We start from the raw sequence: 13,417 nt of genomic DNA on the forward strand, positions 1-13,417 counted from the left end.
ATAAAAAAAAAAATACATAAATAAATAGATAAAATTACAAAGAAACATTCAGGCAGATCCAGAAAGGATCATTCTATGGGACAACCAGTCCACTGTTAGAAAAAATAAATGTCATGGAGGAAAAAAAGAGCTCAAGAGGACCCGGTGGGAGGCATGGTGGTGCATACCTATAATCCAGCACTGAGGATCACTATGAGTTCAAGGCCAGCCCAAGCTACATAGGGAGCTATGTCTCAAAAAAACCAAAGAGAGGGAGGGAGAAGGGGGATATGAAGGGAGGTAGAGTGCCCATCTACTATGGATTAAAAGATGAGTCTACATGTTTTTTTTTTAAGGCATTTTGCAAAGTCACTAAGTTACCCAGGCTGGGCTTGAACTTGCAATTGCCCTACCCCAACCTCTCAGAGTACTAGATTACAGGTGTGCACCACCAGGCCATGCATGAATTTTGACTGGACAGTAGCTCAAAAGAACAAAGCAAAAGATTACAGAAGACATTTTTCAAACAACTAGGGCAACTAGACTATATTCTGAATATTCAATGACATTAGTAAATTATCACTTTCCTCAGGTATAAGAAATAGGAGCTATTATTTAGAAGTATACTTTTATTTTCAGATGATGTGTCTAGGGACTGCGTATTCATCTCTTAGCATTTAATCCCCTCATCAAATATGTCTTTTTTTGAAGTAAAAGTTAAAAGGCTTGATGAGAACCTAACAGAGATGAGTATGTACAGTTCAAGAGCAAAAACAAGGGAACAATCCAATGGAAAGAGAAAATAATTATCAACATATGTACACTGAAAAATGGTGTACCCAACTACATAAAAGAAGTACTACTGGACATAAAAAACTAGATAAACATAAACACAGTTATAGGGGACTTCAATACCCCACTAACATAAATAGATCAATTACAAAAACATCAATAAAGAAATATCAGAGTTGAACCAAACCAACAACAAATGTACTGAATAGGTATTTACACACAATAAGAGAACACACATTCTGATTCCAAAATCAGACAATAATCCAACCTAAAAAAAGAACTACAGACCAATCTCTTTAATGAATATATAATAGATGCAAAAATCCTCCAGACACTGGCAAACAGAATGCAACGCACCATCCAAAAGATCATATATCATAACCAAATAGGCTTCATTTTAAAAATGCAAAGATGGCTCAACATATGCAAATCAATAAATGCAATACACCACCTAAGCAAGACAAAAATCACATGGTCATCAACAGAGGCAGAAAAAGTCTTTGACAAAATCTAACATCCTTTTATGATAAAAACTCTGAAGAAAGTAGGTATAGAAGGACCTTATCTCAAATTGATTAAAGGCAATTTATGGCAAACCTATTGCCAATGTCATATTAAATGAAAAAAAAAACTGAAAGCTTTCCCTCTAAAATCAGGAATAAAGTATAAGGAAGGACTTTCTGAACAGACCCTGGTTGCACAGGAAAGAGTACCAAGAATTAACAAATGCGATCATATAAAATTTAAAAGCTTTTTGCACAGCAAAAGAACAACCAATGATTGAAAGACTGCAGAATGAGAAAAAACTTTTTTCAGCTATTCCTCAAAGGACTAGTATCTATCTATATAGACCACTCCAAAATAAAAGACCAAATCAAAAAATAGGCAAGCAAAATGAACATACACTTCAAAGAACAACTACTCATGGCCAATAAATACATACAGAAATGCTCAACATCACAGGTCATTAGAGAAATGCAAATTAAAACAACATGAGATTTCACATGATTCCAGAAAGAATGGCTATCATCAAGAAATTTAACACATGTTGGGGAGGCTGCAGGGGTAACAAGAATCCTTCCTGGTAAGAATGTAAACTAGTATAACCACTATGGAAATCACTGGAGATTCCTCAAAAAACTGAAACTAGAAATTCCATTTGGCCTAGCTATTCCCCTTCTTGGTTCTTCCCAAAAGCGTTAAAGCCATCATATTAGAAGTGGTACATGCCTATAATCCCAGCAGTTGGGAGGCAACTTCCTGCCTCTGGCAGCTCTCCCCAGCAGCTCTCCCTGGCAGCCTCCACCCAGATTCTGACCCTCTTCCTTGCACTGTCCAGAGCTCAGTCTTCCGGAACAGCAGCAGTTAACTCTTTAGTACCTGGCTGCAGGCACATCCACACTTGTGTACCCACGAGCAGTCTCAGTGGTACCTGGAAGCCCTCCACAGACTCCGTGAAGAGGCATGTCCCCAACACACAGCCCACCCAGCCTCCCATGCAGGTCTCCACCACCCCACCCTACACCTGGTCCAGATGGCAGTGTGACCCTAATCCCCTACCCTCTCTGCACCAGGCCCTCCGCCCATCCCAGTGGCCCCGGCTACCTGCCAGGCCTGAAATGTGATGCTCTCCTGCCCTCTTCTCCTGGGGGCCATGGTAGAGGCAGGGCAGCGGCCCCATACCCACTTGCCACCCTCTGAACCAAGCTCAGAGTCAACTGGGCAACACTGAGACCTCCACAGTGCTTGTCCCACTGTGCATCCCCTGAAGCACCACACACCCCTGGGTGCCCAGCATAACCCAAGACCCTGTACACCCCATGATCTTGGTGCTGCCCTAGCAACTCCACATGTCCCTTGACCAGAGCACAGCTCTAAAACCCGTGTGGCCCGTGACCTCTACACACTGAGTATGCCAGGGCTTGGCCAACTGGACTGCAGGCCCTGGTGAGGAGTCCTGCCCCAGAGGGTCCCCCTCTGCCAACAAACACACCCCAGCCCGAGGGTCCCCCTCTTCTAACAGACAGAGCCCCACCCCAAAGGCCCCCCAGGTCCAACAGGGACATCCAGCCACACACACCCCAGTTACCTGACCCAATCATATAGCCTTACCTGGGCTGATTTAACTGTCATCCTTAATTCCCTCTCACCCTAGATGAACAGAAATGACTATATTCCCTGAACCTATGGGGACAACTGCAGGTGCCCTCAGACAGGGATTCCCTCCCAGCCACGTCCTTCCTACAGGCTTCCTCAATGGGCATCTGATTACCCTACTCTGGCAGCTGCCCCTGCCACTTCTGGGCCATGACCCAACCTGCTGTTTCCCAGACCTTCTTGGCCCGCAAACCCAAGATTAATGCTGCCCAAAGGCTGTAGAGGCTCCCTGAACCACCTCCAATGCCAAACTCCAGGTGACTCTTTCGGTAGAGATTAAGTCCATCCCTTTCTTACTAAATACAGGGACCACTCATTCTACCCTTCCTTCTTTCCAAGGACTGGTCTTCCCAGATTCAACTACTGTTGTGGGCATTGACAGCAAAGTCTCCAGACCTTTAACATAACCCTTCTCCCCTATTTGGTGTTGATTCAGACAGCATCTTTTCCCATACTTTTTTTTTTTTTTGTGGTACCAGGGATCGAACTGCGGACCTTGCGCTTGTGAGGCAGGCAGCAGAACCACTGAGCTAAACCCCCAGCCCTCCCATACTCATTCTTAATCATCTCCATCTGGCCAGTTGCCCTTATAGGATGAGATGTCTCAGCCAAGCTGTCAGCCACTCTGACAATCCCCAAAACACAACCAGTGTTTATAGCCACACTAGTTTCTTTCCCCTTTTATGCCTCTCTCTAGGGTCCTATCACCTCATCTTACTTCAACCTCAGAGTCTGGGATGCCTCCTCCTAGTCCTGACTTCATCCCAACAACTGCCTACTATACCCCTAAAACCAAACCCTGCCCAACAACCAAATCCCATCCCTGACCTGGCTTTACAGAGACTACAGCCTATTATTTCTCACGTATTGTGACACGGTCTCAATCCCTATCAGCTCTCCTTACAACACCCCCAATTCTCCCAGTATGGAAGGTAAATAACACTTATAGACTGGTACCAGATCCATACTTACAGACTGGTACAAGATCTCCACGCTATCAACCAGATTTTCCTTCCCATACACTCCAATGGTTGCCAAACCCCTACATTTTTGTCCTCCATCCCTGTCTATTTATTACTCTGTCTTAGACCTAAAAGATGCCTTTTTCATACTCCTGCACCCCTGCTCACAGCCCCTTTGCCTCAACCTAGAATAACCCTGGAACCCATCAGTCACAACAGCTGACACAGCCTCAAGGTTTCCAAGACAACCCCCTACTATTTCAGTCAGGCCCTCAAGCTCCAGTGGCGGAAGTACAGGAAACCTCAAAGAAAAACAAATAAAAAGACACTGGCTGTCCCAAAAAGAATGACCTCACTCTATCTGTCCCCCAAATTCCTCAAGGCCATAACCCCATATTTTTCCCTTTAAATTCTTTATTTTCTGACTGCTCCCATGGGAGTGAATAAATTGCCTCATTGCCCACACAGTGCCTGGATGATCTCGTCTTTCTTCTTATTTTTCCTCTCTGACCACCCCCCCTACACACACACACACACACACACACACACACACACACATACACCTGCACATATATTTGGGATGCCAATATTCTAAATACTCTAACTTATAAAAAGAGCAGTTTCATATGGTTCAAGCTAATGATACAAGCTATTTGCGGGGTGGGGTGGTGGTGGCAGGGGGCGCTCAGTTCCCAAGGGCAGAAAGTCTGTAACAGTAAGTGATACTGCCAAGATGCTTCCCAGAGCATCTACCGTTGTCTTTCTCTTCCTCAAAAATACCCTAAATTTTGACTGGGGATTTTTCACCTTAAATAAGAAGGTAATGTGCAGACCAATCAAGAGAGGTAAGATGTCATTAAAGCTTCTTTTGCTGATACAATGAATTCATAGTTTGTGATTATGAATATGTGGCAGGCATGAAAATTTAGGGCTCCTAGCAGGGAACTAAAGGGCTAAGAAAGGAGGTGCTATTTACTGAACTGGGCCCCTTCACATGCATTGTTTTATTCATTCCTCCCAATAACCTTTAAAGTGGTGTTTCTAGACAAGCAGCCGAGTATGACAACTATAAATTAAAAGCCCAGATTTAGACCTCAGGGATTCAAATCTTAGCTTTGCAGCTTAATTACTGTATGACCAAAAGAAAATTCCTCAGTTTTCTTACGTTTTCTGTGTACTTCATAAGGCTGTTGAGGGCACTGATTTAATATATGTAAAGGTCTTTAAAGAGCAGTATCAGGCATACAGTAACTACTACCCCACTGTTAGATTTTAGTTCATTTTTAGACAAAATAGAGAGATTAGGATGATTTATCCAACAGTCATAACTAATACATTAATAAGAAAAAACTTTACTATCAAAACCCAAACCTCCAATTCTTCACGGCACTTCCCTCCCTTTCTTCCAAATAAGTAGGGTCTCCTCAAACAACTATCAAAATGTAAGATCCTTTCTGGTGTTTTCTTCTAGAGGTCTAATAGGTAGCAAAAAACATGAAATTCCCTTTTTTGTGTGTGGGCAAATGTAGTCCCTAAGAATCTATTTTTTTCCACAATGCTGAACTAAAGTAAAAATAGTGATAACACACAACTTGTCCATTTAGCAAAGTTTTGAATATAAACACTGTTTCTATGGAAAATGAGTACTATCTCCAAATGACTAAAACACACACACACACACACACACACCCCTTTGGAAATTAATACATTAGTTAAAAGCTTCCTACATGATCATTATCTTCCAAAGCTTGTTATTCCGGTTGGGTAGTTTTTCAAAGACAGACAAATTAATAATGAACACAAACTAGCTCCTATAACTTAAATCTAAATTATTGTGCTGACAGACTTCACTGAGAATGTCACTATGAAATATGATCTCAGATTAGCAATACTTTGTCACTAAAACTAGTTGTCCCAAGGTCCCTTTCAAGAACAAAATTCTATAATTTTATAACACTAAATTTTTGTTATCAGTAAAGGAAATGAGAAACAATAAAAATGCAGCTTAGACTCCAAGAGATTAAAGAATAGAAAAAGACCAAAAAGAGTCTAATTTTGAGAATACTGGCATTGATGATTAGTTCAAATTACCCACAAAACAGTGTTAAAGACTTAATGATCCAACTTTTGTTCTAAAAATGTTTACCATGAATGGAAAAGACAAGAAAATATAAAAAATATATAAAGAGAATATATATAAAATATATACAAAGGGAATATACAAAAAGTTAAAAGTAATTATTAGGTTATAGGTAAACTCCTTTCTTATACACATTTCTATGCATCACAAATACTCCTTTTAAAATAGTAAAACAGTAAAATTTCTTTGAAAGATTAGAAGGTAGGAAAAGAAATGAGCAGTTAAGGAATCAAGCAATCACTTAACTATAACCATTAAAAGAACATGTTAACCTTTAATTTGAAATGAAGTATAGCTTCCACCACTGTAGTGCTCTAAAACAGGCTTATAAATGGGATTAGAGGTATTTACATGATTTAGTTTAGACACCTAAATGACGCTGGGTATGGTCACCCACACCTGTAATCCCCCATCCTTGGAAGGTTCGGGCAGGAGGATACCAAGTTCCAGTCCAACCTAAGCAACTTAAGTGACTTACCAAGACCTTATCTCAAGATTAAAAACAAAAATCAAGAAAAAGCCAAAAGCCCCAAGTTCAATCCTCAGTAGCAAGAGAAAAGATTGTTTTAAAACCATATACATATATGATATATAAACCATATATATGTGTGTATATATATATATATATATATACACACACATATATATATATACCATGTATATCATTCACACACATACACACACACACACACACACACACACACACACATATACCTGCCTCAAAAAAGTAGGGTTCCTTCACAGCAGCCAAGCCAGCATTTATTACTTGATTTTTTTGATAATAAATACCCATTCTTTCTAGAGTGAAGTAAAATCTCAATTAAAAACTATAAAATTCTTTAAAAACAAATAAACAAACACATGCTCCAGCAAAGGACAGGCCTAGAAGCCTTTGAAAAGGATTATAAAATGTATTAATAACACCAAAAGCATTGACAATAAAAGAAAAAATGAACAAATCAGACTTCATCTAACTTAAAACTTTTGTGCTTCATAATAGCACCATCAAAAGAAAACGAAGGGCCGGGGATTTGGCTCAGTGGTTCTTCCACCTGCCTTGTAAGCACAAAGGCCTGAGTTTTATCCCTGGTCCCAAAATAGAAAGAAAATGAAGAGGTCAGGCCAGGGAATGAGCTCAATGGTGCTGCCACCTACCTAACAAGTGCAAGGTCCCAAGTTCAATTCCTGGCATCAAATAAATAGATAGATAGATAGATAGATAGATAGACAGACAGACAGACAGAAAAAGAAGAGAAGAGAAGAGAAGAGAAGAGAAGAGAAGAGAAGAGAAGAGAAGAGAAGAGGAGAAGAGAAGAGAAAAGGTAACTCACAGAGTAAGGGAAAATATCTGGCAAGGGACTTAACAAATTCGTATAACAAATATAGATGATCCAATTTTTTAAAAAGGAAAAGGCTATAGACTATTTTTCTATGGAAGATGTACAAATGACCAGTAAGTAAATGAAAAAGTGTCCAACATCTATAATCGTAAGAAAAATACAAATCAAAACCATAATGAGGTACTACTTTGGACCAATAGGACAGCTACAATCAAAAGCACATAACAGATAGGTACGGATGAAGACACACAGAAATCAAATGCTTATATATTCACTGCTGGCAAGAATATAAAATGGTGCACTCTGTCTGCAAAGTAGTCTGGCAAATTCTCAAATGATTAAATATAGTTACCATATGGCCCAGCAATTCAACTCCTAAGCATATAATGAAAACATGTCCACACAAAAGCTTGCTCCTTTGATTTTCATAACAACATTTCTTAGAAAAGCCAAAAGGCAGAAATAATCCAAATGTCTATCAATGCATAAAATATGGCAGGTAAACATAATAGCACATTTGCCTATTACATGTTACAACACAGATGAAACTTGAAAACAATATGCTAAGTGAAAACAGCCAGTCATAAATTATATATAGGAAAATATACATCTATAAAGTCAATGAGTTATTGCCTGGGGAGAGAAGGGAAAGCTGAGACAGTGGGGTAAGAAGGGTAACAGATAAAGGGCAGGATGCATCTTTTGAGATGATGAAATGCTCTAAAGTTGACCGTGGTAAACTGTACAACTCTTCAATATAGTAAAACACTTTAAATGGGTGTCTTAGTTACTTTTCTCATTGTAGAGACAAAATACCCTACGTAAAAGGAGGAAAGGTTTATTTTAGCTCACAGTTTGTGGGGATTAGGGTTTTTCAGTCTATAGTTAATGGGCTCCAAGGCAGGATGGCATGGCAGAGGGGCAATGAAGAGGAGAAACAGCCCATGGCATGGCAGGGAAGGCAGAAGGTAGTGAATAGCAAATAGTAGCAGCAGCCTGCCTTTTTTCTGTCCCTTTATAATCCATCCAGGCTACATATCTTTTAAGTGGTGCCACCCAATTCAGGATGGGGCATCCTTCATCCCAGCATTATACACCCTAATCCAGCCATCTTGGAAACTCCAAGTCTATGACCACATGAGACTGGGGGAGGGGGTATCTAGATACAAGCAATAACAATGGGTGAATTGTATAGTATCTGTTACAGCTCAAGAAAGTTGTTTTATGAAAAAAATAACTTATATGTCAACTCTGAGTCTTTTCTGATGGATTTTTATCCTGAACACTTGCAGTGTTCAAAACTCAAATTCACTTTTAAAGTCCTCAATATAAATTTAGCTTTTTATATAAAATGGATATATACACATATGTATACAATTACAAAGTGAAAGAATAAAGTATTTTGTAATTCCATGTGGTAAATTCTACAAAATCTAGTGACAGTAAAATGTAAAATATTCCAAAAACTGAAATGACAAGTGGGTATCTCACTTCTATAACACTAAAAAGTTGCGATACATAGGCTCGATTCTATATACTTAAAAAGCTGCAATACATTTAAGCTACAGATCTTGCTAATATTTGAGAATTAAATGCCCAACCTTTCCCTGTTCATAGCCCACCCTTCCAGAGCTCAGACAAACACTTTTCAGACACTGTTCTCTGCTGGATGTAAACTGAAGTCTTATCTCCCCAACATGACCATATCTGCCTTCAGAACAAGAAGCATTCTTGTATCTATCAGTTCGCCCAGCACAGTCCAGAGATAAATTTACTGGTTCTTTTTTCTCTTCTTTAAATGTCTTTTCTTACTCTCTCCTGCAGCTGATTTTCTTCCAGGTTCATATGAAAAATGAATCCCCAAATTAGTTTCTTCTGATATTATCTTTAATCATTAAATCTACCCTCACAGGAATCTCCATGTTTTCCACTTTACATTAAGAAATTACGGTATCTCAGGGCCAGGGATTTAGCTCAGTGGTTCCACTACATCTCTCACAAAGCACAAGGTTCTGAGTTCGATCCCCAGTACCCAAAAAAAAAAAAGAAATGTGGTATCGCAAATGTCCTTTCCTATAAGAACAATCTGTTTTTTTGGCTGGTTTTTTTGTTTTTGTTTTTTGCGTTTTGTTTTTTGGGGTTTTTTTTGAGACAGGGTCTCACTACATAGTTGAGACTGACCTGGAACTGACTGAGTAGCCCAGGCTGGTCTCAAACTCACAGCAATCCTGCCTCAGCCTCCCAAGTGCTGGGATTACAGGCATGCATCATCACGCCTGGCCACAATCTGTTTTAAATCTCTTCTCTAAACCTTATAGATTTTAATGAAACCCAACCACCAGGGAATTGTAAATACAAGGGGTCTTCATCCAATCTTAAAATCCTAAAATGTACTCTACATATTCTCTAGTGAGCACAGTCATGTGATACAGGTATATTTTATCCATTTTCATCTAACCTCAAATGTTACCCAACCTATATTTACTTGCTTAAATTGTAAAAGTACTAGTAGCTAATTTTCTTGAACACTGTACTCTGTTCCATTTTTACTTCTCTCCTGCTGTGAATGAGGGTGCTAACAGTACCTGAAGTCAAAGCTATCATTTTACTCACCCTATAACTAGCAGATAACAATCACTTCTTTACATTCACTTAATGCAAAAGGTACAGGTTTGTAAAGTCACTCGACTTCCTCTCCCAAAACTCATTACAGGAAGATCAGGAATCAATTTGCTATACATGAAAATACGCTGATTTCTTTGCTGAAGTTTAAAAATGTACACACACTGTAGTAGTAGAAAAATAATAGCCCCCAAAATGTCCACATTATAATCCCCTGAAACTGTGACTATGTTATGCCATATGGCAAGGGGAGAAATAAGGTTGCAGAGGGAATTAAGTTTGCTAAAATCAAGGCCTTGATTTGTTTGGGGAGTTTAGCCTAGATTATCCAGGTGGGCTCAATGTAATCACAAGGGTCCTCTCAGAGGAAAGGGGTGGCAGGACAGTCACTGATGGAGGGATACGAGAAAAAGTGGACAGTCCTTGCTGCCTTGAAGATTTAGGGGCAGGGGCAGCCTCTACACAGTTAAGAGGCCAAAGGGAACAGACTCTGCACCAGACCCTCCAGAAAGGAACACAACACTATCAACGTGTTGGTCAGAGCCAAGTAAGACTCTTTAAACTTTTAACCTCCAAATCTGTAAAATAAAAAATAATATAAGACCCTAAATTTGTGATTATTTGTTACAGCCTCAACTGAAAATTAAAACACATGTACAAATCGTTTGGTTCATTTTAAACATTACAAAGAGAATTAAATGCACTCTAGTACCTCTAAAATCTTATAATGCACCTTGTTAGCTCATCTAATTTTCTGAATTATATGCTTAAGAATCTAAAGTTACTTTTCAAAAGGAAAGGGAGAAATACATAACTTTAAAATGGAATGTATTAAAAATGGAAAAGAAAAGCTACTTTTAAAATATTAGTCTACAATCAGCCATCTTATTAACTATAGTTCAGGTAATCCCAGACCTTGAGAAACTGAGGCAGGTAGATCCCAAATTCTAATCCTACTTGGGCAACTTAGCTAGACCCTGTCTCAAATAAAAAGGCCTGAGGGCCGGGAATTTAGCTCAGCGGTTCTGCCACCTGCCTCACAAGCACAAGGACCCAAGTTTGATCCCCAGTTCCAAAATACAATACAATACAATACAATACAACAAAACAAAACAAAATAAAATAAAATAAAATGGGCTAAGGATGTAGCTCCATGTAAAGGCCCTGGTTCAACCCCCGCTTCACCAGGAAAAAAATTATAATTCAGATGTGATAATTTTCAACAGAACCCCAGGTACTCAATTCACCTGTAATATCACAAAGTTATACTTAAGTATTTCAAAGGTTCAACCATTTTTTAGCTATTTTACATTAGTTTATTCATTCCAATTTTAGTATATGTGCTGCCAAAGCAAGCACTTTATTCATAAAAAATATGTAGTTCACAAATTTGTGTATCATCTTCATATGAGGCCATGCTAATCCTGAATGTATTATTCAAATTTTACCATATATGCTGGTAAAGTGAGCAAGACTTATTTTTAAGCTTTAGCCTATTATTTTGGAACTATGAGAATATTTTACAGATGCAAAGTTTATATTAACCTAGCTTTAAATATAACCAAAAAATGTGTATTATCTTTAAATTATTTTTATATATATTTTTTTAATTACACGAAGCTAAAACTGTATTCTGAACCATTAATAAAATGCTGGATCTAGGCAATAATTATCAACAGTTGTTAAAAAAAAAATACTAGGTAAAATGGTTCCTTGGAACTATATGAGAAAAATGCTAACAATGCCAAAATGGACTATCACCTTATAATTACAAAAAGAGATCAGATACTGTGTGTCATATTGTGATATGATTTTTTAAAAAAATACATACCAGTATCATCCATGTTTTTTCACCACTGTCACCCCAGTCCAAAAATAAGTAACATCAAGGAACTAGATCTACCAGATGACAGAATATACAGGATGTAAGATATTAAACACTCCTAAGGGGACAGTCAACATAGTGCAGAAAACCACACAAACACACACACATACAAAAACTATGGAAAAATCTGATTTGTTCAACTGATGAAATATAATAAAAAAGGAGCAATTCATATTTAAGACAACAAAATATGAACCCAACTATATAAAACCACTTAACAGACAATTTCAATAATGATTAGATATTTGAAGGTATTAAGAAACTGAGTGAGTGTGTGTGCATAGCAGTAAACGATAGTGTGGTTTTAGTGAGGGGGACAAAGTATTCGCACCTACATCAGTACCAGTATGGCCCACAGCAAAAGCACTGGACTGAATAAAGAGAGATTTCAAGCAGAATCCAAAACTCAAGTCATCATAGTCTGAAAGAATGTGTTTTTCCATATGTTCATCTCCCCTTCTGGAAAATGGGCCTGTTTTGCAGATTTTACATTTGTCATTTCAGGGGAAAAAAAAGGCAGTTTTAACAAGTCTAAGGACAGAATTACCAAACATTAAACTATGTAAGTACTTCTTATTATTGAACTCTAATGTGTTTCTTGTTAGGTGTTTTAATTAACATACTAACCCATCCAAGCCTCACTTTCCTTTCAACTGCCTTTCAAGCCAAAAGGCTTTAGTGGGAGGATCGCTTGAGCCCAAGAGTTCCAGAGATCCCATTTCTTTAAAAGTCTTTCATATTCCATCAAATTTCCTTTTCCACCACTCCCAAAAGCTTCCTCCAGTTGATCTGGACTTCACTCCAAATAGTATATCAAGTCTGTGTCACTGGTTACCTTCATATATTTGAGTCTGGTCTCCTCAAAGAGACCGCTAAGGCCTTTGAACTGAAACTTAAACAGCTTTATATCTCCAGTGTCTAATATACAACCCACATAATGAACATTCACTGATATTAATGGGCCTGATTATTCTTTAGTTAGGGAATGATAAAAATTCTTTGTTGTGGCAGCCCTAGCAAACCAGTACAACTGGTATTCTATAACCAAACATTTCTAATATGATAGGCACTGAAAATATTGAAGAATTAAAGTTTGCATAGTTCTGGCCTAATATGAAACATAATAAATGAGTTTACTACAGGCTGAGGGTGTAGTTCAGTAGTAGAGCACTTGCCTAACATTGGTGAAGCCCTGAGTTCAACCCCTAGCACTACAAAAATTAAAATTAAAAAAGCGATAGAAGCAAAGGTGGAAGGGAGGAGAGGAAGAAGTTCACTATACATTAAATGAAAAAGGCAAGTTGCAAATAAAACTTGCAGAACTGATTTTATTTGGGGGTGGAGGATGCAGGTTCATACATACAATACAGTATGTTTGTGTCTATAAAGGTAATATCCAGCAACACACATACACCCCAACTCTTACTAACAATCACATTTTGGGAAAGGTTTACTCTTAGATGGATTTTTATTTGTACTTCACAGAAATTTGCACTTTCTAAATTAAGTGGGATGCAATGGTGTGAGCCTGAAGTTCCAG

General features: G+C 38.4%; 1 non-coding gene across 1 annotated transcript; it reads right to left on the minus strand.

Moving 5' to 3' along the window:
* Positions 1-11,358: 11,358 nt before the first annotated feature.
* LOC117284659 lies at positions 11,359-11,464 on the minus strand. The gene has a single exon (XR_004515752.1). It is a non-coding gene; the product is annotated as a U6 spliceosomal RNA (small nuclear RNA).
* Positions 11,465-13,417: the final 1,953 nt, after the last annotated feature.

This window comes from Fukomys damarensis, unplaced genomic scaffold (genome assembly GCF_012274545.1).
Source record: "Fukomys damarensis isolate Sample0158 unplaced genomic scaffold, DMR_v1.0_HiC HiC_scaffold_38, whole genome shotgun sequence".
NCBI classification, from domain to species: domain Eukaryota; kingdom Metazoa; phylum Chordata; class Mammalia; order Rodentia; family Bathyergidae; genus Fukomys; species Fukomys damarensis.